Below are 25,171 nucleotides of genomic sequence, written 5' to 3'. Positions count from 1 at the left end.
ACTGTGTTCTCCAAAGCTAGCATTTAAGTTTACCAGGTTCCACAGCACTGCTTTTCCCCAAACAAACTCGCACTCCAACTCGCATGTCTCAGCTGTGCCAAACCTAAGGAGAGGCCGGGCAGCAGGTAACAAGGCCCCGATGCTCCTGTACGTTGCGTTGTGTGCAAGCCATGATACTTTATCCCTTACCAGCATGATGCAAGTGGGATCTACAGTCTGGTTAAGCCACAGCTGGGGCAAGTCTCTGGGATGAATCAGATCAGGGCAAATTTCTCCTATAACCCTATAGACATTTGCTCGGACAGGTAACAGACAAGTTTTTAACATCATAAGATGGTGACTAATTGCTCTTGGACAGAGAGGAGCATTCACAGCAGAGGCTGCAGCTGGCCAGCTGGGAGCTAGCCTGCAAGCATGGGGTGACATTCTGGCCTGAGAGGGCTGCTGGTGCCAAGAGACCTCGTTTGCATTGGAAAACCTTTTTTTTTTTTTTTTTTTTGTATCTACAGAGCATCACAGAAACTTAACATAAGCCAAAGTCCATACAAACTTAGTACATACACAGTTTGTACGACAAACCTCCTAAAACAGGAATGTTTTTGACATTCACAAGCCTTTTACCTACAGATGTGTCATCAATCAGCTCAACACATTTCCTTACTAGTGAGAAGACTCTAGATTGGAACCTTCTGGGAGAGAGAATTAATCTCTGCTGTCAGCATCACAACAAAAATTTAAGTGAAAGGCCAAAAAAAAAAAATTATAGGCACACAGAAAAAAGACAAACCCACCCACCCTAACCTTCTGCCCTTTAGGTCCACCAAGAACAGCTTACTGCACTGACACCCAGGGACTGACAAAATAAGCAGACAGGACTGCACTATTTTAACCCAACAGGCTATGCTGCCTGATCATGTTTTCCCCAGAGGTGAGCAGCTGATTGCATAGTTTTTTTCCTACATTTTTGTGAAGACAGAAAACAGAGGCTCTCAATAATACAAAATGCACACGAATAATACACGAGCAAAGCTATAATCCTAAACAATTCTTCTGGACAAGACAAGGATATGAAAGACTTCTATAAATATCCTCTTACCTCTTTTCTTGCTTGGATAAATGTTATTTAGAAGATCTCTTTATCAATACAGGCAGCACAAAGCATGTTTGCTCTGATGTACTTCACACAGAGCTATCAAAAACAAAGCCATACATACCCAGGTGTGCCTGGTGTGCTGATTTTTATGAGCTTTGGCCTGATTTTTGAGTAACAGCAGCTGTGCACTTAAGTGTCTTCCTTTCCCCTCCCCCCATGCTTCAAAATGCCTCACTTGCAGAGCTGATACAGTGATATCAATAAACCAACAGGGAATTCCTCCATGCCAGGAGTATCCCTTATTTTAGAAGATTTTTTTTGGTGCTTGTGAGATCCTCCACAGAATACCAAGCTCTGCACTGTTTTGTGAGATTTAAGAACAGACCCCACCTGGGCCCTACCAGAATGGCTTGCCATTGATAACCAAGATTTCTTCCCAATTTACCCCCATCCAGCTCAGGCTGGAAGATAACAAGGGGTAGGTGGGTGGGTGTGTGTGTGTGTGGGGGTGTGTGTGCACAAATATATATATATATAATCCATGCATGATTTCTATCTCAATCCATTTGTTAGTAATAAATAACTCAGTGATAATTTCTTTTTCTAAAAAAAAATGCGGGGGCGGGGGGGGGGGAAGGAAAGAGAATAAAAACAGACTCCTGGGTTTTGGGCATTTCCCTTATCACAATCTCTGCCTCAAATCCCTATTATTTGGGAAAAGACCTTCTTACCTGGAAGAGGTTTTGGGCAGAATTCAGAGCTGAGCACCATGTTCGTACGTATCTGAAAATAGCATCTTCCACTCTTCCTTTTCCCAGTGACAGCTGTATCCTGGGGTACCACTAGGTTCTTTCCAAAACAAATGTGGCACAGCTGCTGTGATTTATCTTCACAGCTCATAGCTTAGAGTTACAGACAGAAAATACATATAACAGGGGAACATCTCCACTGTATGTTCCTGCATGCTGGAAGAGTTTCCTCAGCTGCAAGGAGAACACTGCAAATTGCCTGAAAATGTTGAAGCAGCATCCCCAACCAACTAGCCCCATGTTATGTTACTCTACAAATTTGGGGGATTATCATTGGTTTTGGTCAGTTCTCCAGCTTCTGCAGCAGAAAAAGTTTCCCTTTGCCCTAGGCAGAGGAAAAGGCTTCTGCAAGCACAAACAAACCAACAAAGAATTGCAAGAAGGGTTGGGGTTTTTTTTTTCCAAATTACCCCATAAAATCCCTGCAGTACATGTCACAGGTGCACAAGCTTTCATAAAACAAGAGTCAGTAAAGCAGCAGATCTTGCAGGGAACTTGCCTCTGGGCCCTGGCAGGGGCTGTTTGTTGTGTGGATGCCAGCGCTGCTCCAGGACCTTGCTCTGCAGAGCAGCATCACGGATCCCCCGCTCCTGCCCACCCCAGTCCTCACACTGCCACGGAGGAGACACCTACATCTGAAAGCAGATCAGTCCTGATATGCCCAACCCATCACAATTTCATTACAGAGAAACAAGCTGGGAAATTGCAGATAAAAGGCACTTCTTTAAGTATACTAGTGTGTTTTTAATTAATTTTAGTAGTAGTTACATAGTAGTTATTATGTTTTACTTTAGTTTTCTGCATCTTCTTACCTGCAGAATTTGGGATTCTTCAAAATGCAGAAACTAAGGCTAGCAAGTGCACAAGCCATTACTCCTTCTGACATTAAAGATAGTCTTTTCTCCATCTGAGGAGATCAGGTATCACCGCCCAACAGTCTCCACACCAAGGACTGGATGTCCTAGGGTATGGAGCTAATTTCCCACCATATCAGGGCAGTTCAGGGTGTTACTAAAGAGAAATGGGAGTTAAGCCATTTATAATTGGTTTAACAGGCTGTGTTGGTATCAGGCAGGTTATAGTTATTAGGATGTATTTATTAGGTTTTCTCCTTTGTATAAAGGGACTAAACCAGATGTGTGAAAAAGTAATTGCTAGCTTCTGGAAGTACAAGATGGTTCAGTTCTGCTATGTCCATTTAATGACTAGTAAAGATTGTTTATTCTCTCGTATGCTCTTGTACCATAAAGACCGCCTTACGTATGCTTGAAGAAAATGAATCTGCTTTATCTTGACACCACTGATAAATTCTGGCTCTGTAGCAATCCTGTTTACTTGTTTTGCTTGCAAATGGGTAAGATGTAATGAAGAGAATATATATTACTGGAGTTGGTTGGGAATAGTTCCACAAAACTTTTTTTTCTTGCCAAAAAAATGTGTTAAGTCAACATAGAAACTTTTTTGCGAGGAAACAGTTTTGTTGCATTTCTCAACGGAAAGTACTGGGGAAAAATGTTGAGAAAATTTCATTTTTGTAGTTTGAAAACAAAAATAATCCTGAAGCTTGAAATTGCTTTTCCATTTTTATATTTAACAAAGTAGCAGCAAAAAAAAAGTCATATTAAAAATTACATAGAAATCAAAGATTTGAAGACATCAAAATGACCCAAATTGACCCAAACTTATTTCTTGTTGAGATTTTTAGTTTACATAGGCCTTTTGACATTTTTACACTTCCTGAGATTTCACACAGGAAAAAAAAAATGGACTCCTGAATAACAGTTGTGGGCTAGAAAAGCTGTTTTCCACCTAGCACTAGCTATGTTATTAGGCTAGCAGTGAAAGAGGGAGAGACACCATGTTACTCTCTAGATCTAACAACTTGTTCTATCCTGCTAAGATAAAAATGTGTGAACACCAACCACATGGAATACAAGTTCTTTGTTTTTCTTTTCCTAATGAACTGTGCAAAGAATGCAACATAATTATGCCTTCAAAAGAAACTACTACACTACCAGAGATACTAAAAAAGCTCTGTTCTTTGGCTGGCACCCATCTCTGCAAATGCTGTCACAACAGTCTCCAAACTGTCACTTCAGCAACTGCCCCTCACGGGAAAAACATATTTCTCCTAATTAGTCAAAATTCTAACTCCATGTTTGAAGAGTATAATTTGATCTTTTCTCTAGAAACTCATTAACCACTTGAGTTTAATTATTAACATTTGCTTTAAAAATTCACTGAATTAATTACCAATTGTGTGAGTGCAGCTACTGCTTTGGCGAGATGATGCTTATTGCTGCGGTACATGGGCATGCCACCAGGGGAGGCAGTGTGGTCCATGTCCACCTAAGAAACTACTCTGAACATCAAATAGATGTAGCTTCTACCTCTGGGTCTGCCATTGGCTCACTGGATGACTTTGGGCAGGTTAACCCCTTTTCTTTTACTTTCTAAATCTATTTAGGATGGTCAGGTCATGAACTGTTTGGAGCAGGGACTTCTCCTCCCCTTTCTCCTCCTTCAGTCCCACCATGCTTAATAAAGTGCCCAATACAATAGGACACCAAGGTCATTGTTGCAGTAACAACTGCTGGCAAGGAGGGAAGGTATCAGTACTCAGGGAACATGCTCCTGATGTTGTGTCTGGTAAAGTGAAGCTCCCAATATGAGAAAAAATTAACGTAAAAATTCATGCCTAGGTAGGGCTTAATGCCAGGGTTACTCACGCTGGGGCTCCTGCAGGGCCCGGAGCAGCAAGAAACCTCCTGAAAGCCATTGGTCTTGGATAAAACTGAATGATACTGATTCCTCGATGGAAACCTTTCAAAGAAGTAGAAATCCATAAGTTATTCAGTAACAAACAGGTTTTCAAACAGTGTCGCAAACAACGCGCAGACACACACTTCCACTTGACCTCAGGTATAAAATGCAGTGATTTACAAATCCAGAACATCCAGGACACAGTGGGGTGATGCAGACTGCAGGAAACTCCTTTTTTTCAAATGCAGAAAGGTATCATCAGAAAGCCATTATCTCATAAAAGCTCTTCAATTTGATGAAAAAAAAAAAGATGAAAAAAAAACAAACCCAACAAACAAACAAGCAACTAACTACTACTTTTGGTTTGAATTAGGTGAGTACATGCGTTCAGCACTTCTCTTAAAAATAAACAGACACAAGGTTCCATGGGCTTTTTTCAGCCTCAGGGGGACCATTTCTCATAACATCTATGGGTGAGTACCTCCATGTCAAGGATTTCCTGAGTCCTTTTAAATTCTCCAGCTGGTATTTGCTGCAGCGTTTTGGATATGCAGAAATGTGTGAAACTTCCCAGGAAACCGAAGGGCTCCAGCACCAGCTCTCTGCTATTTGCATACTAACTCCAACATTTTTGCTTCACAGCAAAGGAATGTAACAAAAGTTACTTTTTTGTTACTAGACTTGACACACTTAAGCAGCCTTAAAAAAATCAGTGATATAAAGGAGCTAGCTGAAAAATAAACCTTTTCAAGTTCCCAGTGTCAGAAGATATTTTCAGATTAATAAAGGCATAAACTTATGCAAGAACTTCTACATAAACTGTAATATCAGTCTGCATGAGACTCAGGTGCTTTTGTTATTTCTGCGTTTGGTAAATTCAGGCGTAACAATTCCTGAAGTCCTTCAGCTTTTACAAATAGGTATGATTGACAGCCTCTAAATGCTTTGCTTTTCATAACAACCGTGATTGACAGCCCCTTGGTGTATAGCCCAGTCAGCCTAACAATGTTATTGTTCTCTAATAATTACCTGATCATTTTTTTAAATTTGTTGCTGTTAGTTATGGTTCAACTAAGTAAGAGTCCTCAGAACTTTTCAAAAGTTTATTTCACTTGTGTTGATTTTGGGCTGCCTTTCTGCGAGCCTGATTCTGTGGCAGTGCTGGGATTGCAGACATTAGTGCCCAAGGTACATTGGCTGTCGATCTACCTGTAATTGATGCTTTCCCTGGAAAACAGAACATATTAAAGCCTAAATAGGTGACAATCCATGTGTCATTTTGTCATATATCACTCACACAGTTTTTGTACAAAGGGAAATGTTTCTTAACTTAATAGTCCCTGGAGCATAAGTATATAGCTAGTAGTTTGTATGCGTCTAGGACCAGAGCCTTGCGTAGGATGCATGCCTGTAGCTGAGCTCAGTTCAGCACAGTCTATTACTTCCAAGCTGCTCAAGATGGCAGCTTGTTTAACTGCTGCTGAAAGCAATAATTGAGATTTTTCTGTCTTACAGAAGGATCATCCTCAAGAACACTCAGCCAGGGGACCGACTTGTGTGAATCACTAGCAGAAAATCATGACCCAGTAGGGTCACTTTTCTGAGTATTTTCTGGTACCTACAAAATAAAATGAACTACATTCTTTTTATAGAAGTGAGTCAACCGTAGCGCTGTATACTAGAGAACCACAATCCTAGTTAGAAAATGCTCAACCCTTTTACCCTTGTACTAGGCATAAATCCAAGCTGGTGTTCCTCTGAAATTTGAAAGTGTACCTTTTTCATCTCTGTCTTGATTTTCACATAGGATGGAAGCAGGCAGGGCAGAAAAATGAAATCCCACATTCTCAGATTTCCGGTCAAGGAAGACTCAAGAATCTCCTGGATTTTTGCATACCTATAAAACTGAACTTGGCAGAGCAGCTTGAAGTTGAACAAAATGTTACTCCCACATCAAAGTAGTATTGGGAATGAACCTTAGTCTGGGTGGCTAGTTTGCCAGTTACAAACCACACCACCTGTTTTGGAAACTTTGTGAACGTTTTTTTGTGAGTGTATTGAAAAAACTTATGAAACCCACCTACCTTGCAAGAAAGGCAAAAAAAAGATTTCTGTCAGAGGCCTATTAAAAGGATTATATTATATTATATTACATCTAGTCACTCTTAAAAGGACCAATGAAAGAAAAAAGCCCTTGAAGAAGAAAGAACACTCAGTCTGGGTCTTCCCAAATGTTTCCAGTTCTGCACTGGGGTGCTGAAAATTGTAAGTAGGTACACTATGCATCACTAAACATACCATAGATCCAGGGCTTGGATTTGCATACATAACACTGGAATACAAAGTTTTTTGTTCACATTTACTGCAAATGAAAGCAAGTACACACTGCACAGATTGTATAGCCAAATGGGCTAATTCTGCTCATAAACATTTGTTCATGCAGATTTAGGGGCTACGTTGGGGCCATTAGAACAGTTGGGTCTTTATTCTTTGTTAATTTGCTTTCCAGTACTTCTGAATTTTACCAACATATTTATGGCACTGGCCATTTCAGTAATGTATTATCTATGCTCCTGACCCCAACCTCTAATTATCCACAGAGCTAGTTCTGTTATATTTTCCCCATACTGTAAACATACCAGGCATTTTCGGAAAGTTGGTTTCAGGCTGATAAATTGTGTACAGAATGATAGTGAGGTAATGAATCATTGCAATGACAGTGGACTGTCTCACTACACACTGAGGAAACTACTCATTGCGTACTAGGTACAAAGCAGGGGACAAAAAATTCAGCCATCTGTAACTTATGCAAACACCATGAGCAAGAGCTAAAAATGGCTTCTCACAGATCTTAAGTCAATGGTATCTCTGACTCCTTTTTTTTCAAGGACTTTCAGGATGGCGTACTGAGTTCTCAGCCCATCATCCTGCAATCCCTCACCTCCAGCTTGGGCTCACAGACTCCTGTAATCCAGTACAACCATCTTGGCATATGCAAAGTCTGTTTTGGCACCTAAAGCTCTGTTCTTCCATGCGCACACAAGCTCTGGTTGCTCACCAAAACATATGTTAGAGAACAGAATAACTACCGTACAGGTAAAGGTTTTTTGGGGCACAGAGAGGGTAGGGAGGATCCATGCTTAATACCAGGGGACCTACCCCACCACCAGCAGCAAGAAAGAAGTTTCCAAACAGATGAGAGCAACGTGCTTCTCTGCTATCTAAGGCACAGCGATGTGTGGGAAACAGGCACTGAAAAAACAGCATTTTCAAACTGGCAGAGATGCTGGTTTGCAGGGACTAGCAGTCTCTTGTGAATCCAGAACTTTTTAAAATCTTAAAAGCAACTGGACTCCTTCTGGTGCTTCATATGAGATTCCCAGACATTTTCCTAGCACAGACCAACTCCTACCAGGCACCTTGTCTCGTGGATCCTGTCATTCCCCACACTTCACAGATGCATGGTTAGTCTTCAGGCAATTCTGCTGCATGGAAGAGTAAGATGAAGAAAGTATTTCATGTATTTTTAGGATTAGAAATGAGGAACAGAAGCCACATCAACAGCCAGTTCTTCACAGACCACCAGCTGTCCACAAACAAGTCGAAGAAAATCCTGCATACGGAAGAAGTGTTAGCACCATCTAACAACAGCTCATATCAAACAGCTACATAACTGCAGTGCGTGTTGTACTAGATATATCAAACTAAGATAAATTAATGCTCAGTTTTGAGGTTCCTTCTCTGCAGTGGGTGGGATAAGTTTTCCTTCAGCTTTTGCTGTGTTTCAGTTCATTTGCCTCATCCCGCTCCCACCAGTTCTACCCCACACCACAATCCCATAAACCCCAGATGAAACTCCAGGGAGCAATCAATCAGATAAATTTATTATTTCTTACTCGATACAAGTTACTGATTCATCTAAGTTTATTCAACATGTTCATGGTCCTCATAGGAGTTTTGATGACCCTCACTTTCACTTCAATTTTATAACAACAGAGAAATCTTTAGCACTGTTTTATGTTTCATTGTGGGAAAAAATTGAGTACTGTCAGTTCAGGCAATCTTAAATCTTGACTAAATTACTTTTGTCCTCTCTAATTGTTACTTTACCAACAGATACACTTCCAGCATCCTCTTCCCATTCCTGTTTCTTTACAATCACAATCTAAAATCAGATGCTAATGAATCAGAATTTATCTAATTTCCAATTTCACTAATTATTTATCAGATCAGCTAAATCAGTTTCATTTAGAATTATAGGCTTAGTTACATAAGATGGATTTTTCTCTCTATTAAAAACGTTAAGCTGCCTAAAAGTAACTAATATACTAAATTTTAATCTCTATTCAAGGTTCAAATATATTATTAATAAGTGATCTTAAATTAGCAAGAACATGCTTACTTCTAGACATATCCTTTTAATTCAAAATTAATTAAACAAGAATGGAAAAAGCAAATTGTGTTATTGAGTATAACAGACCCTGCAAAATCACACTAAAGCATTTTAACATTCCAGAGACAACACTGAAACCAGCCTGGTTTTGTGTCTTCAAAAATGCTGTGAAATATGAACATACTAATCTTGTCAACAAATGAGACAAAAGTTAAGGTGCTGAAAGATGCATAGACCTTCAGCTACCAGAGGTTAGCTCCAGAGACGGGAATGTTGCAGGTATCAAAGAACAGCGTTGGCATCAGAGCCTGGCAGGTGGGACACTGCACCGTGTGGTCACACCAGCTCTGGGAAGGGGCTAGCTCCGTTGCTTATTGCACACGCTTCCTTAATTAGATCCTGAGAACGTTAAAACATTGTTTTTTAAAAAGTGTTTTTGCATTATTGAAAGAAAATTATCTTCCCCTGTGACAAATAATATGGGACATCTGCTCTTCACAGGTGTGCTCCCAGCCTTAAAACCGCAACTGAGCATTTCCCCAAATGACTCCTGCTGCATTTATCATCTGCCTTTACATTTTTCCGATCTTCCAGATGTGGGAAGGCAGACTAAATAACCACAATAACATCTTCTGATACCATGTCTTTGAAGCAACATCCTTCTACCCTTACAGGTTTCCTAAATCTGAGGCAGCTCTGCAGAGAACGAGCAGGTACAGTGTGCAACTGGGGAGTGAAGCTCCTCGGCTCGAGAGGGAGCAGCTCGTGCTGTTAGTTCGGGAGTCTCCAGCTTTGCTCCCCTGCTGTGCATCACTCATACCCGAGCATGATTTCTTCCCGAGGCAAAAACCACACCACTTGCTCTTTGCAGATTAGCACTTGACTGTTCAATCCATATTTCTCTGCTTCAGTTCACCAAGCAAAGCCAAGTACTTCGGGTCTTTCAGTCACCCTAAATCCTGTCACTATTAACAGAAACACACTGCTGTTTTTTTTTTTTGTTTTGTTTTGTGAAGGGTTTTTCTAGTCTGAGGATTTTGGGGCATTTCAGCGAAGTGGAAGAGAATGGAGCAATGACATTATTTTTGTCCCATTTCCAGGCAGAGTGGCACAGAGCCAGTTCTCAGAATTCTTCTGAGAAGCCAATTGATTCATGCCTGTCTCAAGTCCCAGCATCCTTGTGAGAAGCTGTCAGAGGGCAGCCAAAATAGTACAATTGCTTCACCTTCTGCCAAACACTGAGATAAAAGGCCACTCTGTTTCAATCATAAAGAAAAGCAGGGAACTGTCACAGAGCAAACAGCCTTCCCCGAAATTCAGATTGCACCCAGAAGTTCACCAATCAGTTAGTCATTGCTGTAAATCAACATGACTAATCAGCTCATCTCTGCATCTTAATGAAACTCTGATGCTTTTCCACCAGCCTCAGGACCTATGGGTTGGTTTGACCCAAGGCGACACTGGTGAATTGCACAGTGGGGTGGAGAACCATGTTGAAGGAGCCTCCCCACAAGTTCCTCAGCAGGTCTTGCTTTAAGTCAGGCTTGAAGGCTTCCTGTGGCTAATACTGACAGCTTTCCACTTACATACCTGGCCAGTGGCAGGAGCTATGCAAGCTGCCAAAACGGGAGGGGAAGAAAGAGCAAAAGGGAGAACACCACAGCCTGGGTTTCTTTTGGCTTTGCAGTCTTAGAAACCAGCTTTTCTCAGATACAGAGAGAAATGGGACTATAATTTAGACATGTTCTTTCTTTAGGTGAACTAATTCACCTGACCATATTTCAAAGCATCCTTAAGACACCAATATATTGGTATATCTTCACAGGAAAAACTCCACAGAAAGCCTGACAGCTAATTTAGAAGGACTCCTTCATTACAAGTGCTTACACAGCAATTATCCGTGGACTCTCAGACAACCTTTCAGCCACACAATGTCTGTACAACACTGGTAAACACACTTATATTCAATTTACAAGCAGATAAATCAAGACCTCCTATCTTGGAAATAAAATCTGAGAGAAGCAGTAGAGCAAACAACGTACCCCAGCTGGGTTCATCCCTGGTTTCTCACTACAGAAAGCCTGGACTGCACACACTCAAAGTTTTCAAGCGTTTTGCTCAGCCACGAGAGCAAAGCACACCCTCCTATATAAACTGGAACTCTTTGATAACCACTCTGCTTGCCAGACTAGAAGCAGTAACAGAAAGGCAGAAAATAGAGGGAGATGATAAAATTAAGATAGTCGGGAATGTATTTCACAGAACTTTCATGCTTCAGTGCTGTTCCATCAGATACGTAATGGAAAGCATGACTTTGGGCATGTTTTGGACTGGCTATTCATCACGTCTGAAATCCATCACTTGGAAGTAAGCTGTATCTGTTCACCAGCTCAGCTTTTTGTTGGTTTTTTTTTTTTTCCCCCCCAGCTGGGATATTCACCATCTAATCAGTGATTTGAATTAGTTCACTAATGGGTCAGTAAAGGCAAGAACTAATGCAAGAGAAGTGCTGGGAACATGCAGCCCCGAGTGAAGTCAGGGTGGGGAAACGTGAGCAGGACCACTCCTTTCAAGAGCAGTTAGATGCTCAGCAGTTAGTGGAGCAGAGGAGCTCAACTCATCTTATGCAACTTCAATGTAACTTGAATATCATTGCTGTCCTATGCAGCCCACGTGGAAAGATATTCTCTACAGCTGCCTGGCACAGCCAAAGCTAGACGCCTAAATTTCAGCAGCGTGAATGTCTGAAAACTATGTGATGGCTCATGGACCATTCTTATTGTGAATTTAAAGCAATTGTAATGTCTGAGACAGTTTCTTCAATGCTCATAACTGAATTCAAATTAAAAGCAACAACCAAGAGACACAAGCCTAAGCATCTCTGCCTGAGGCAGAAGAATTGATATATTAACTAAAGGATAAGGTGGAACACATTGTACCTCAGGAAATGCATTTGCTCCAAAACACATTAAGACTGTCAACAATTTGGCTTGGATGTGTACAGCATGGTACACAAAACAAAATCATTACCGTGCCACAGTATGCAATAAAACTGGGCTTTAACACTGACAGTAATGCTATAGAGAGGAGCAGCACATGGCCAGCACCTAAAATAAAAAAGGTCCTGGGCTGGAATCGCAAGGGATTAAATTTTACTGTCTATGTGACGTGAAAAGGTCAGATTAGGTTGCAAGGTTTCTTGTGGCATGAGAAAGTACTGTTTGATCCTGCTGCTTATAATCTATTACCACTGTTCTTCGTTTCTCCATCACCAACGTACACACACAACATGTATGTTACAATGCTGTCCTCATATGCACCCTGTCCACCACGGGGAGTCCTTCGGCCAATGGAGTCAGAACTGCCTGCAGAGCTCCACGTGAACAGCATAATGAACAGAACTTGGGTATGGACAAGAGCCCTGCTGTAAAGGCAGCTCAAGGCTTTGGCAATCAAAATACATCTTGTACTATAAATTGGGGCTTGGCTACATCTTTTAATTAATCAAAACATCTATAGTAAAATAATTATTTAGTATTCCAGGACAAAACTTGCTTGTTTTACTTAAAGCAAAATCAAAGAACAAATCAAGGCCTAAACAAAAATGCAGTGCATTTTCTATGCAGGAGAATAAAATTTGCTGCTCAATGACATAGAATACTACTAAATTAGAGGTAAGAGGTGCATTCAAAAGACATCTGTATAGGCAAAGGTGACATCACCCACAGTTAAAACAGCCACAAGTCATATGGTATGTGAACTATTTAGTTCATGACAGCAATATACTACTGACTGCCCAAAGAATACATTTCTCTCTCTAGGAAATTGAGTATATAACTGTTCATCTCAAAGTTTTTATATTTTCCCATGAAAAGCTAGGAGTAGCCAATACCAGTGACATGGTGGTAAACTAGAGAGATCCTCCAGTAACCTACAGAAATCCTCCAATACTTCTTCAAAAAATGCTGTGTTAAAACTATTGGACTCATTGCCACAGAATGTCATGAATACTAAATTTTAGATGAGTTCAAAAAGCAGTTAAACAAAATAATGAGAGGAAAAAAAATCCATTCGGGGCTATTAAACAGGGTAATACCAGATCTGGCTTAGGAAGTCCCAAAGCAGAAATTGCTGGAGCCTGGGAGATTACAGGGGCGAGGACTGTGTGCTTGCCCTTGGCCCAGTGCTGCTCCCTAGGCGGTTTTTACTGGTCACTGTTGGAAACAGGATACTGGGCTGGATGGACCTTTGGACTGACCCAGTAGAGACACTCTAATGCCAAGAGTTCACAAGGGATGGGCAACTCAGTATTACGCTGCTTTAATATGAACAGCCAGGTTTGGTTCTTGTGTACGGAGTCTAATGAAGTCAAGGGAAAATGCATATCATCTACCTAGGGGTAGAGTTCACCACAGCTGAGAACAGAAGCACACCTTGGACATTTAAATGACATCTTCTTTTTGCTACTGCATCCAACCTATCATGCTAAAAATTTCACCAAGAGAAATCAGTACATGCAGCGGCTGACAGTTTTTTTGGGGGCAGATGGGGTGGGTTTTGTTCTTGTTTTAAAGAACCTAAACAAACTTACTGACGCCAAAACAAATCAGAGCCCTCAGCTATAAAAATAATTTCCCTCTCTCCCCCAGGCCAAATAGTTTGGTCTCCTGGTAAGAGGAAAAAGTCCAGATTCTCAGTCTGAAGGTAACAAATGATGCTTGGAGACCACAAGATGAAGCTCACGCTGTATTGGAAATCTGTTGTGACCAGTGCCCTGGGAAACCACTCAGTCTGTTCTCTACATGGTTTGACTTCCCCACCAAGAGCTGGAAGCAGGAGAACGATCCATACTGCTGGGTGTGATGTTTTTCACTGCTCTGCAGTTCAACTCCTTGGAAGCTTATCTTCCCCATTGCTTACTGCTTTAATGACCTTGGAAAACATAAACAGATATAATAGAAACAGAATACTAAAAGGATTATTGCTTTTATTATCCTACTATTGGGAAGCTGATTGAAAGCACATATCCTTTCACAGACTACCCTGGGTATTAGCACTCTCAGCTCTCTTCTTACAAAAGGTCATCGGACAGGATATTAAACATAGCCTTAAGTATTGAGCACTCTTCACTTCCAGCCCAGGTGTCCTTCTCATGGCAAGTGTCATAGAGAGTTGTCTGTCTCTAGCCCAGGAGTCCTTTTTTACTTCCTACTAAAACACAACAGTAACAACATGGATTTTCATAAGAAAATGTCACTGGCCTGCTGAAGAGCCAAAGAATGGTGGTGGGTGATGGATAGTTGCACAAGTAGCTGCAACTTCAACTGCAGGATTTCAGCCAGATGTCTTGTTTGTGATTATCCCTATGAGCCACACCACCAGGCCACAGTGAAGACATGCATGAGCTGGCTTGGTCCCCTCAACACTTTCCTGCTGAGTAGCAATACAAAGCCAAAATAACTGTGTGAGAACCACCGGAGATATCACCTCGTATTTCACAATGCCAAACTAAGGACATTTTACAAGGTCTGAACACAGGGCCTTTAGTATTTTCCCCTGATAATAGCAAGCTGCTTTCTAATGTCATGCCTTACGTAGCTACCAGCTGCTTTGGCATGAGGTAAGATCTCCTAATGTCTCCTCCTACCATATGGAAATGGCAAGGCACGAACCGTGATGACACTCAATGTAAAACAGATTATCCCAAACCCAGAGAGAGGTCAGACAGGGAAAATATGCTCTCAGTCTTCCTAGCCTGTAAAAATTACCAGTTACAAAATCAGTGTATTTAAGAATTGGATGCAGTGGTCATCTCTCTAAGCACCTAACAGCCTTACTGCGTGGTCGCACATCTCCTTTAATACAGTAGCTTTTATTTCATACCTGTTTTGCATAGCAATGCATATGCAGAACACCAGGGCAATTTGGTGTTTAATTGAGGCTAAGAGCAGATTGCCAAATGGCCACAAATAACTCACAGCAGCTGAAGCTATTTTCTCTGATGTCATCTACCTCTACTCTTAACACATCGCTGCTTTTATGGAAGAATCCCCCACAAGGTTACAGAGTGTCATCACTCAGAATAAAACAGGGGGAGGGTCAGCTGTTCTCCTCCTGTTATTGGCCTGAAGAAGCGAAGGAGTCCTGCTTGCTGGCAGTCATTACACAACAGAGATAACCCATCTTTCTGCAGTCATTTGCGAGTGTCAGGAGAAGCTAAGAATAAACCAGGAAAAGCCCCCGGAAAGGTCTGCTAAGAAGTGAGCTGAAAGAAACATCTCTCAAGATACAGTGTGCATACCCTCGCTTTAGCTTAAAACACATTCTTATGCAACCTCTACTAGATGACTGTAGGTCGGAATCACATATTGCGGTTAAAATTACTGATTAACCTATCCAGGAAGTGTTAAAACAAGCAGAGGAAAGTAGATGTTAGGAACAATAGTTACATCCCTGTTCATATAGGATACACTAGAATTACTAAGCTTAAGAAAATAGGCAGGTGCCCCCTCCTGCTCATTACAGGGAGTTATGAAGCAAATTGTAGCATTTTAAATCCTGCTTATCCACAAGCTGGATAAATTAGGACTTCTTTCTTTATTTCTTTTTTTTTTAATAGCTTGTCTCAAAAGAGCTACAAAAATATGCAAGCATATCCAGCAGAGAAAATAGGTCAGCCTTGACCCCCATTCAGAAGGAGAGCTGGTCAATAAAAAGAAAGAAGCCAATTAGGATGTAATTGGGCACTCCTAGTCAGGAAGATACTAGGGAGAAAAGAAAGAAGAAACATGACTGTCTAAGGATGACCGGTCTCCCCAGCAGAGGCTGGGGCAAATCTTCTGCTGGTGGGAATGAGATGCATTTCATGTCCTTGCTTGCAAACTGAGGAAGCATACTATGATCAGACCCTGGAAATTAAAAAAATAAACCTGTTCTTGTGCCACCTTTGACCTTCTTGTTTTCCTTATTAATAAGATCAAGAAATTTCCTTGCAAGAGAAAGCTCTATAATTCTGTAAACTTACAAAATTTTGTGAAAGCCAGGATTACTGATTATCTCCTGAATTAATGCTGAAGCTTTGGGGCAGTCTAGGAGCTAAATTAGTACTTAAAATGTACATACAGGTCAAGATTCAAAAAGAACTGTTAACTCTTCGAAGACATGCAAAGCAAGCTTCCTATCAAGGTCTTCAGGATAAACACAAGAGTCCTGGGTTTGGTCCCACTTACTCTAAGCACAATGGAATTGCAGCAATACAAAAACCCAGAGAACAAGATTAGAAGCAAGCCCAGGTAATAAAGGGTCATATCAAATGAAAAGCTGACCTTCACTTTGTTGCACCTGAATTTTTGCCAAAGGAAAAATTTGCAACGCCTTTCAAAAGAAAATGTAACATGTAATCTAACCCACATGCCCTCCCAAATCAAAGGTCAATAACATTAACGTACCTTTTTACATTGACCCAAAAAAACCTGAATATAGCGGATCTATCGAAGTGTCTAATACCAGCTAGAATCAAGAACAACAGAAGCCAACTTTGGATGAAAATGTCTCTTCTGGAAGTCACCAGATATTGGCTTCTTGCAATATTATCAAAATACCTATAGGTAGAAGAAGCTTTTAATTCAATGCAGCAGTAAAGAGTTTCAATGAAATTTATTTCCAGGGAAAAAAAAACAAACAATCAAACCTCCGCTCAGCATAAAAAGCAACAATCTTTGTAATGGAGCAGAAAGCCTCATCCTCTTCTCTCTTTTCAAAGAAATAAAGTTCTGTAAATGCTGAGAACATCAGTAATCAACACTCTCCGCTTTCACAGTGGACAAACAACAGCTATTCTGCAGTCCATAAACTCTTAAAAAGACAAGCGAGAGAAACTACCCATCCGCACTGCTGAGCACAGGCACAAATCAAGGGAGAGTAATGAGGTCTGACTGCGTGTTTCAGGCATCATTTATTGAGCTGAGTACAAGTCAGAAGGACATGATTTCTCTGGTAACGGGCATATCATACCCAGGATCTGCTCTTTGGCAAAGCAGAGCACTACCCAGATTCCCTGAAGACTTAAACATAGACATGTCACGATCTGAAGACAGGGCCTGTACTTTCCTTGTTCTGCACCACCCTAATAACACGGCTACGCACCTGGTGGTAAAAAAGAAACTGGCAAACCTGTGGATGTTATACAGAGGAAAAGGGACTAGCATTTCCAGCTTGCTTCTGTTCCCTAGAAACACTGGTTTCTTACTACCATTGCTTGGCAGAACACACGAAACTTCATATAATGAAGCAACTAATGATGGGTCAACGATACGTGTAGCCTGAGAATAGGATGGGAACAGAGAAGGAACCTCAGATCAATCTCACAAGCATCAGAAATGGCTTGTGTAGACAAAGAAGCAATAAATATTATGTTTTGCTGGGTTTTTCCTTGCACTAATCTATACTGCTGCCTGGAAAAGAAAACTCCAAGTGTCCATTGCTTCCCCTTGGGTTTAACGACTCACATACCAGCTCTAAGTTTTCAGCATCACTCCACTGAAGCATGAGGACTGGACCCATTGTTCGCAGGTTTTTGTTCCTGCTCCACATACTTTGAAAATTGTGATGCTGCAAGAAGTTTCCCCAACCAATTTCCATACAGATATTCCTTCAGCTGCAATTGCTTTAGAAAAGTCCCAGACTATATTTTTTTTTTTATTTTATTTTTTCTTTTTTAGGATAGAACTAAGGAGCACTAACTAGAAGTGATCAGAAGACACTACGGTTCGTCCATATTAGCCAGGTCTATCTAAGGCTTTGGCAATTCATTTTAACTCTCCTGTTTTTGAAAGGTGAGCCTCAAACTGCTGCTGCATGGTTCAGTCTGTACAGAAAATAATCACACAATAAAGAATAAACTGCAAAGAGATATAGATAGAGTTTTAACATTTACAGAAAAAAACTGGCCTCATTTTTTTTAGCCATCACGTTCTAAGAAAATTTGCTGCAAATAATAAGAGCAAAGTCACTGCCCTGCATAGTTCAGACTAGGTGCACAACCTGCTTAGACTTGGCTTCAGAGCATATCAGGAATAGGACATGGGCTGTTTTATGATGAGCATGTTTTGAATTCAAGGAAATTAACTTTTTTTTTTTTTTCCCAAAAATTATCATCCTACATCTGTATTTGAATCCACAAATGGTGCCTGATAGAATAACACGTTGATTAAGTCATCAGACAAAATGCTCTCTGGCACTGGTAGCAGCAAGGCAGCAGCTGTTTCTAAGAGCAATTGTACATCAAGTGAAAAAGCTGGCAACCTTCAAGTTAACATTTAGCTACCTGACCAGGTTATCTTTTTCAGTAGCAAGAAATGTGGAGTCAGCAGGAATTTTTCTACCCAAAGTACACAGAAGGAAAGGAACTTCTGCCTTTCAATTCATTATTTAATATATTTGATGCAACCCTTATGTTCACAATATGTAGCTACACCGAGAAACATAAGTGATCCAAAACCTCCAAGGACCTTAATCGTTACAGAACATGCAGGAGGAACTTGTTGACAACAGCAGCAGTAATTTAAATCTGCTGGCACTTTCGGAAACAAATAGCTCTGTATAAAATCCAGCTGGAGGTGGCTTCCCTTCCTCTTGGTCTCTGAACGCTGATGTCAGGACATCCTAACCTACATCCACTGGGTGATTAGCAGGGCAGTTCATAAATCCTGTAGATGACCACATGGAGCACACTAGTAGGCTAGGAGGGCTTTTTCTCTCCTGAGAGAGCAATTCTACTGCAGCCGTTACAGGGAGAAATGCTCCCCCAGAAACAACCTGTGTGGTTCTTCAGAGTGTTTTTACTGCTAGACAGCAACCATGGATTTTTCATGGAAATAGTTACCCTCTCCAAAATTACAAATCTTCACTATCAAAATCTGCAAGCAATAATGGGTCAGTGCTGTTAAGGCTTTTTTTGTTTCTTCACCAGAAAGTTACTTTCTCATGATTTTTTAAACAAATTCTAACAAATCATTGCCACCCCTGCCAGAAGAGGAAAACCAAATGTTTTCCTTGAGCAGAACTTGCACAACAGCCTCCACATCTTCTTTAATGCCATTTCTGGAATAAACATCTTTTTAAAGTTTGTTCTTTGATGGACTTGTAATGGACTTCCAAATACTAGGAATGTCTCAAAGAACAAGAGAAGAGTCTGCCTTTTGAAACACTCACTGGCCACCTCTGCTGCCAATACCAGCTCATTCATCACTGATTCTTGTCCTACCTGTTCTTGAGAACAGGTTCTCTCTCAAAGTAAACTCTGGTCACTTGGATCTGCTGCTCCCCAAATCTCTACAGAATCAAGGACTCGTTGACAAAACTAGCAACCACAAAAAGCGCTGGGGCAAAAAGCATGCCATCTCTACCTGCATCAGAGGAGGATGTGCTTCAGGAGTCTGAGCCTTCACAAGTCTTCCGTCACCAGTAAGACCCTCCTGGGGTCTTGTCCTTGTGTGTAGACCTCTGTCTCCCTGCTACCTGCTACAGTGTTGCTCAAAACACCCTCCAAGATTCGTACCTGCCAGTTTTTTAGTCTGTGAAACTTCAAAACACTTTTCTGGATTTTAAGGGACAAGGGTAGTACATTAAAAATCAAGAGGCTTAAAGACAAGACTGTGAAAAGGAGATAAACCATCTTTGCCGTAATTTTTTAGATTAAGTCTACAGGAGCTTTTCTGAAGCTAGTGAAAATCTTCTAGATGAACCTTTAGGGTTCATCAATTTAAAATTATTTTCTTTCTGCTCCCTCCTCACTAGTATTGCTCAAAAAACAATGATGAAAATAGCTGCCAGCAATGTAATCCAGCTTGTGAAAGGCACCGAAAAGGCTTCCATGCCTACAAATTACAGCACAGCTCCTCAAGGCATACCACTTCTGCTCCTTGTTGTATTTTTCCATGTTTTTAATTTAAATAGGCAGTAACCTTTATCACATTAAACTAAGACGACAAAACATTAGATTTGATATGTGTGCTGGGCCTGGACTGCCTTGCTGTGAACTGCAGGAAAAAGTGGCGCCTTGAGATTCCCCAAGTTTGAAATGGGAAACCCTGTGTTACTTGTCTCCCTGCTCCCAGCTTCAAGGGAAGCTTTGCCTCCTGTCTTTTTTTCCACATAGCAGCCCACAGCAACCAAGTCAAGCGAGCAAGACCCTGCAGAAGTTTGCCCTAAATAACATGTAACCGTTGCTGGACAGCAGCGAGCATCTCCCCAGCACAGCTACAGGAACTCGATCCTTACCCTAATACTTACGCTTTCAAAATATTATAAACAACTGATAATCAAAACAAAAGCAAAGCTAAAAACCACATAGCCAAAACCTTGGGATTAACATTGCAACTGTAGACCAGCCTACCTTTCACTTTGCTTTTATGCAGTATTTCACCTCAAATTTTATGTTTGCCAGTAAACTTTTCAAAATAGAAAGCAGTATCGTTTGTGTTTGCGCAATATCCAGCACCATGGGACCTTGCTGGTTGGAAGGTACAGAAACTGCACTATTAAATGTGCATTCAAGAACACAAATAAGCATTTTCTCATGTGCAATAAGAATGAGGAAAAACTATATGGTAAGTAAGTGCCTGAAGTGTGAGATTAGATAAAAGTTCTAAGAGTCACTATACATATTAGCAGAATGCACAGAAACACTGATCCACTGATACTTTACAAGAGAGTGAGAAACTTCTGTGTTTGGGTGAGACTACCTAGAATCGGCACATCTGGAGGGCAGGGTAGGAGACCAGTGCCACGCCATAGGCACTGGTGTGCTCCCGGAGACACCCAGGACCTGGTGTGTGCTGCTGGTCACATGGGCTGGCAGGCAGGGGGGTGCAGGCAAACCAACACTTATCTGGCCCTTTCTTCCCCTCTGTACAAGAGGGCAGAGACCTGGTGTCCTTTCCTGCTACAGAGGAAGGATGTACAGAGCGGGGAAGGCAACGCTTGCTGCCCTGCCAGCAGTGCAGCAGCAATGTCTTCCTCACCTCCCAATGGTTTTAGCTGCATCAGTCTACAGGGAAATTCTCAGAAAAATGTCTCTGCTCAATGTCCAGCTCTGCAGTGTCTATCTCAAATTACAAAGCATTTCTAATGCAGGACTACAGAAGAGGATGCAAAACCAGCTCAGGCCTGTAGTTGTAGGGAAGAAAAAATGCTGGCAATAATGGAAAGGCATCATCAGTATTATTGTGATAAAATGTTTGTAATTACTACACTAGCAATTTTTCCAAATGGGTTGGCTTAGAGACAGGTCTCTTGCACTGATTACTAAATTATTTTCTTTACAAAGGTCTAAGTGGCTCTGTCTTCCAGATGAATAGCCTGAAGCCACTTGGTTCAGAGCTTTAGTCCCCTGAGATTCACCTTGGACAGTAAAGAAATGAGACAGATGAACACTGAACTATTCTGTGTATGAACCCAGCAGTGCTTTGGCTGATGAGAACACTTTAGGTAAAGTACCTTTCAATTTAAAATAAAGGCAGAGATGAACTGGGGCTAGTTAAAAGTTACAAGAAGTCAAAAGCAGTGTTTGCTAACAAAGCATTTTAAACCAAGTAAACCTTCCTAAAAAGAATCTTGGGTTCACCTGATCCACCTCATCTGAGAGGGCTGCCTTGCCAGGCAAGTTAAGGGCAGTGGGCTGGCACTGGCACTTTCCCAATCCAGCCAACCCAGCCACTGCCAGACTTCTGGACTGCCTGCTCCCCCTTGCCTGCCCCCAAGAGCAGCATTTTTTTTAATCCAAACATACAGTAATACATTTGCCCAGCATTTACTGACCAACACTTACTTTTTTCTTGAAAGAGAGCACCTGCACTCAGGGAGGGAAGATCTCTGCAGCCACCTGCACATCTGGTGCGTGGTGGCACAGCGCTGCCGGCAGGGACCGAAGCAGGGAGAGGCCGTCAGGGAGCAGGGCGAGTATCTCACTCTCACGTGGTACCACCTAGACGCAGGTTTCCTTCAGCCTTTGCTAACACGGAAAAGGTCCCAGGCAGCACAGCAGGAAACAGCAAAGTTCAGCCCCTCTGGTAGCTGCTCCAAAGAGGATTTGAGGCCAGTGTACAGTGATAAGCTAGGAAAGTTTGCTCCGTCTGTGACTCAGGGTCTTGCTAGCATGCCTTCAGTGGGCTCTTTTTGAAGCACTCTGCACTTGTGGATGGCACCGAGCTGAACTGCTCACCAGGGAAGAGACTCAAATACACCAGGGAGACCTTTGGGGGAAGAGAGAGAGAGGGAGAGAGAAGGAGGAATGAAGAACGATGTTCATCCTTGAAATTTGAATCTATCTGTGGCTTCCACACAGTACATTTCAAACATCCCCATTAAATTAGTCCATTAGATAAAATCCTATTAATCAGATGACTTGGTCAGCTGTGGCTTACTTAGAATTTGTTGTGGTTTTAGTATTTTATCATCAAACATAGTTCTGGGTAAATCAAACCTCACAACACCAAGCAAAAATTGCCCGCAATTAACAGCTTCAAATATGAGCAGCTTTCATCACACAAACACCAGCAAGAGCTCACATCACTCTCCACTCCACTTTACTTGTTTATTTAGTCTGGTTTACATCTGAATTTCTTCTCCAGGTTCAACTGACGCAAGCTCATGCTTGTTTGAATTGCTCCTCTGCAAACACAACAAACCAGCTCCAGCGAGGAAGCTTTAGTCCGTCACCAAAGTTTTTCAGCAATCAGACCCCTAAGCCTTAACTTTGGTAATTAAAGTAGCGTATCTGACAAATTAGCAGAAGGGAATATAACGGCATATTTCTGTGCAACAGGGAGAATTTCTACCTTCTGCAGTGACCAGTGGACTATCAAAGCCAATATAGCATGACACATGATGGTGCAGCATCCCTAGGCTAGAAAAGTAAGTAATCCGAGTCACCCACAAACAGAAACAAATTCAAAAGGTCATTAAAAAGGTACTAAACCTCACAAAATTAAATAAATACATGAATTAATTAAAATCTCTATTAAAGAACAGAGTTGAAGTTTGCTTTAGTACCATCACATGGCTTTGGAAACTGCCCTTCAGTAATCCAACCAAAACTTGGCATTTTTCCATTTCTGCTTATTCTCCCTGGTTATGTCTGCAGCATCACCAGACACCCGTCTGAAACACCAGAAAGGGACAAAAAACAGGACGGAGAGATTCAAGAAAAATAAGTACTAGTATCTAGTTTTCATCCTGTTGTTTTCATTCATGAATCTCAAACTCATTTATCCAAGACAGTGAATAGTATCCTTTTGCAAGCATGAATTGTAGCCGTGAGCCCCTACACAGATCATGGAACACAGCATGGCTGGCAAGGGGAGTCAGTCCAGCACAGGAGCCCAGGCCAGGGAAGAGCATGATAGTTTGAGGACCTGAACACCTCTTGCTCCAAAACATCACTGCTGCACAGCCTGTGAAAATAAATGACAAAACTCAACAGTGCACCCTGTATACTCACACAGATCACAGAGCATCGAAGCAGCACCAGCCAAGGCTCATTCTGCTAGAGGCTGTACAGGCATCCAAGAAAGATGGAAATCTCTGCCTAAGAGTTTCCTGTGGATATCTAACACAGTGCAGAAGTGCTAAATGAGTGGGAAGGAAGAGGAGAAGCAGCAGCAGTACAAGGAAGGCCAATAGCAGATGCGTGTTGGTTGCAGCACACAGCATCTGTGCCACCAAACCAGCCCCAAAGCAGGATCAGCGCAGAAACAAGAGCATAGTGGAGGCACTGACATCTATAAGCACGGAAAACAGGGGAAAGTTACTGAGTGTAACTGATCTCAGCTAAACCACAGACCTGCTGTCATATCAATATACCAAGTACCAACCCATTGGTGCTCTTGGAAGAGGGGAGAAAGCCAAGCGTGAGCACAGGAGACTCGCACAATGTGTTCTTGTATAAGAGGATTCTGTGGTGGAACAGGCATTGCATGTTCTTGGCTCTGCATCACTGTCTGTTTCTAAGTACCACAAAACTTCTGTCTTTAAAAAGTCCTTTTTCCAACAAAAGTGACTCTGAACTGGCAACCCTCCTTTACCAGGCCACCCTACAAATACAACGTAATTTATACTGCATACAGATCACGAATCCCAGTGAAGACTTTGCTGTGCTACTAGCTTGAGGCTGAAGACCTTGGTGACCTCCTCGGCACGCGATAGCTACCAAGATCAGCCTATAAACAGAGAACAGACTGCAGCAGCTGCTTTGGGGCTAAGACGAGTGACAAGCCCCCAGCCTTAAGCATCAACACTGCACAATGCCTCCACTTGTATCTTTTATAAAATGACCTTTCAGGAATGCAATTTCCAAAGTGACTAGTCTTGCTGGTGACACACAGCTAAGGGAAACCGAGAATTTACAGTGATTAGAATAGATCACATTTATGGACTAACAAGACAGATGATGCAGTGAAGCAAGGAATGAAATGTAATGAGGCCAAGAAAAAATTAAACCCATGCTATATTCCAGCCTAAGCATCAGTGTACAAATAGACAGGAAATACAATCTAAAACAATTCACATAACATTTAGTAGCATTATAAAGGAAAACCAGAACAGATCTCGCAGCTCTTACAGACTTCGTAATATAGAGTAAAAACCAATGGAAGACCGTAAGGTAAGTTAAGAGGTACTGTTGAAACATCTGTATGAAAGGCACAAGGAGCATTTCAACCTCAGGAGCACTTGTTGCCACACTGAAAAATGTGAGACACTGCCAAGCAGATTTCCAGAAGTTTCAAACCCAATCCCGAAAGATTTCATAGATACCAGCTTATTTGGGCAACATTAACATTTTTTCAAGATGAAACTTACAGTTACATTAAATCATCCTAAAGCCTGTAGGGTCTGATCACCTTTAAGTATGTGACAGGTAAATGCAATAGGGAAGGTGCCTCTCAAAATGAAAAGGTGTGGCAGGGAATAAAACTGACTTTGAGGAAAGGAGGAGTGAGAAGCCAAGAGTTTGAACTTGTCCCTGAAAAAGCCTTGGCAGTCTGTTACTCTTGGCTGAACCATATTGGAGAAAATGCTGTGTCAAAGGATATACTGGATTACCAAAACAATTTT

At 41.5% G+C, this 25,171-nt stretch overlaps 1 protein-coding gene across 14 annotated transcripts in view; it reads right to left on the bottom strand.

Moving 5' to 3' along the window:
* Positions 1-25,171, bottom strand: part of HTR2C (5-hydroxytryptamine receptor 2C) — a 245,429-nt gene that overhangs the window by 65,345 nt on the left and 154,913 nt on the right. For 9 of the 14 annotated variants that reach the window (XM_087748938.1, XM_087748928.1, XM_087748925.1 and 6 more), the window contains one exon: positions 21,888-22,311. The exons of 3 other annotated variants lie outside the window; for them this stretch is intronic. The gene's annotated coding sequence lies outside the window, so the exon portion shown is untranslated. Of the gene's footprint in view, positions 1-1,096; positions 1,201-4,631; positions 4,726-21,887; positions 22,312-25,171 lie in introns of those variants that run through there. 2 more of the 14 variants (XM_087748932.1, XM_009465322.2) reach the window with 2 other exon arrangements.

The sequence above is a fragment of the Nipponia nippon genome, unplaced genomic scaffold (genome assembly GCF_047370975.1).
Source record: "Nipponia nippon isolate SJK-2023a ecotype South Korea unplaced genomic scaffold, ASM4737097v1 scaffold_12, whole genome shotgun sequence".
Taxonomy (NCBI): Eukaryota; Metazoa; Chordata; class Aves; order Pelecaniformes; family Threskiornithidae; genus Nipponia; species Nipponia nippon.
The sequence above is the reverse complement of the archived record's forward strand: the minus strand, read 5'-3'. Positions and strand labels throughout refer to the sequence as shown.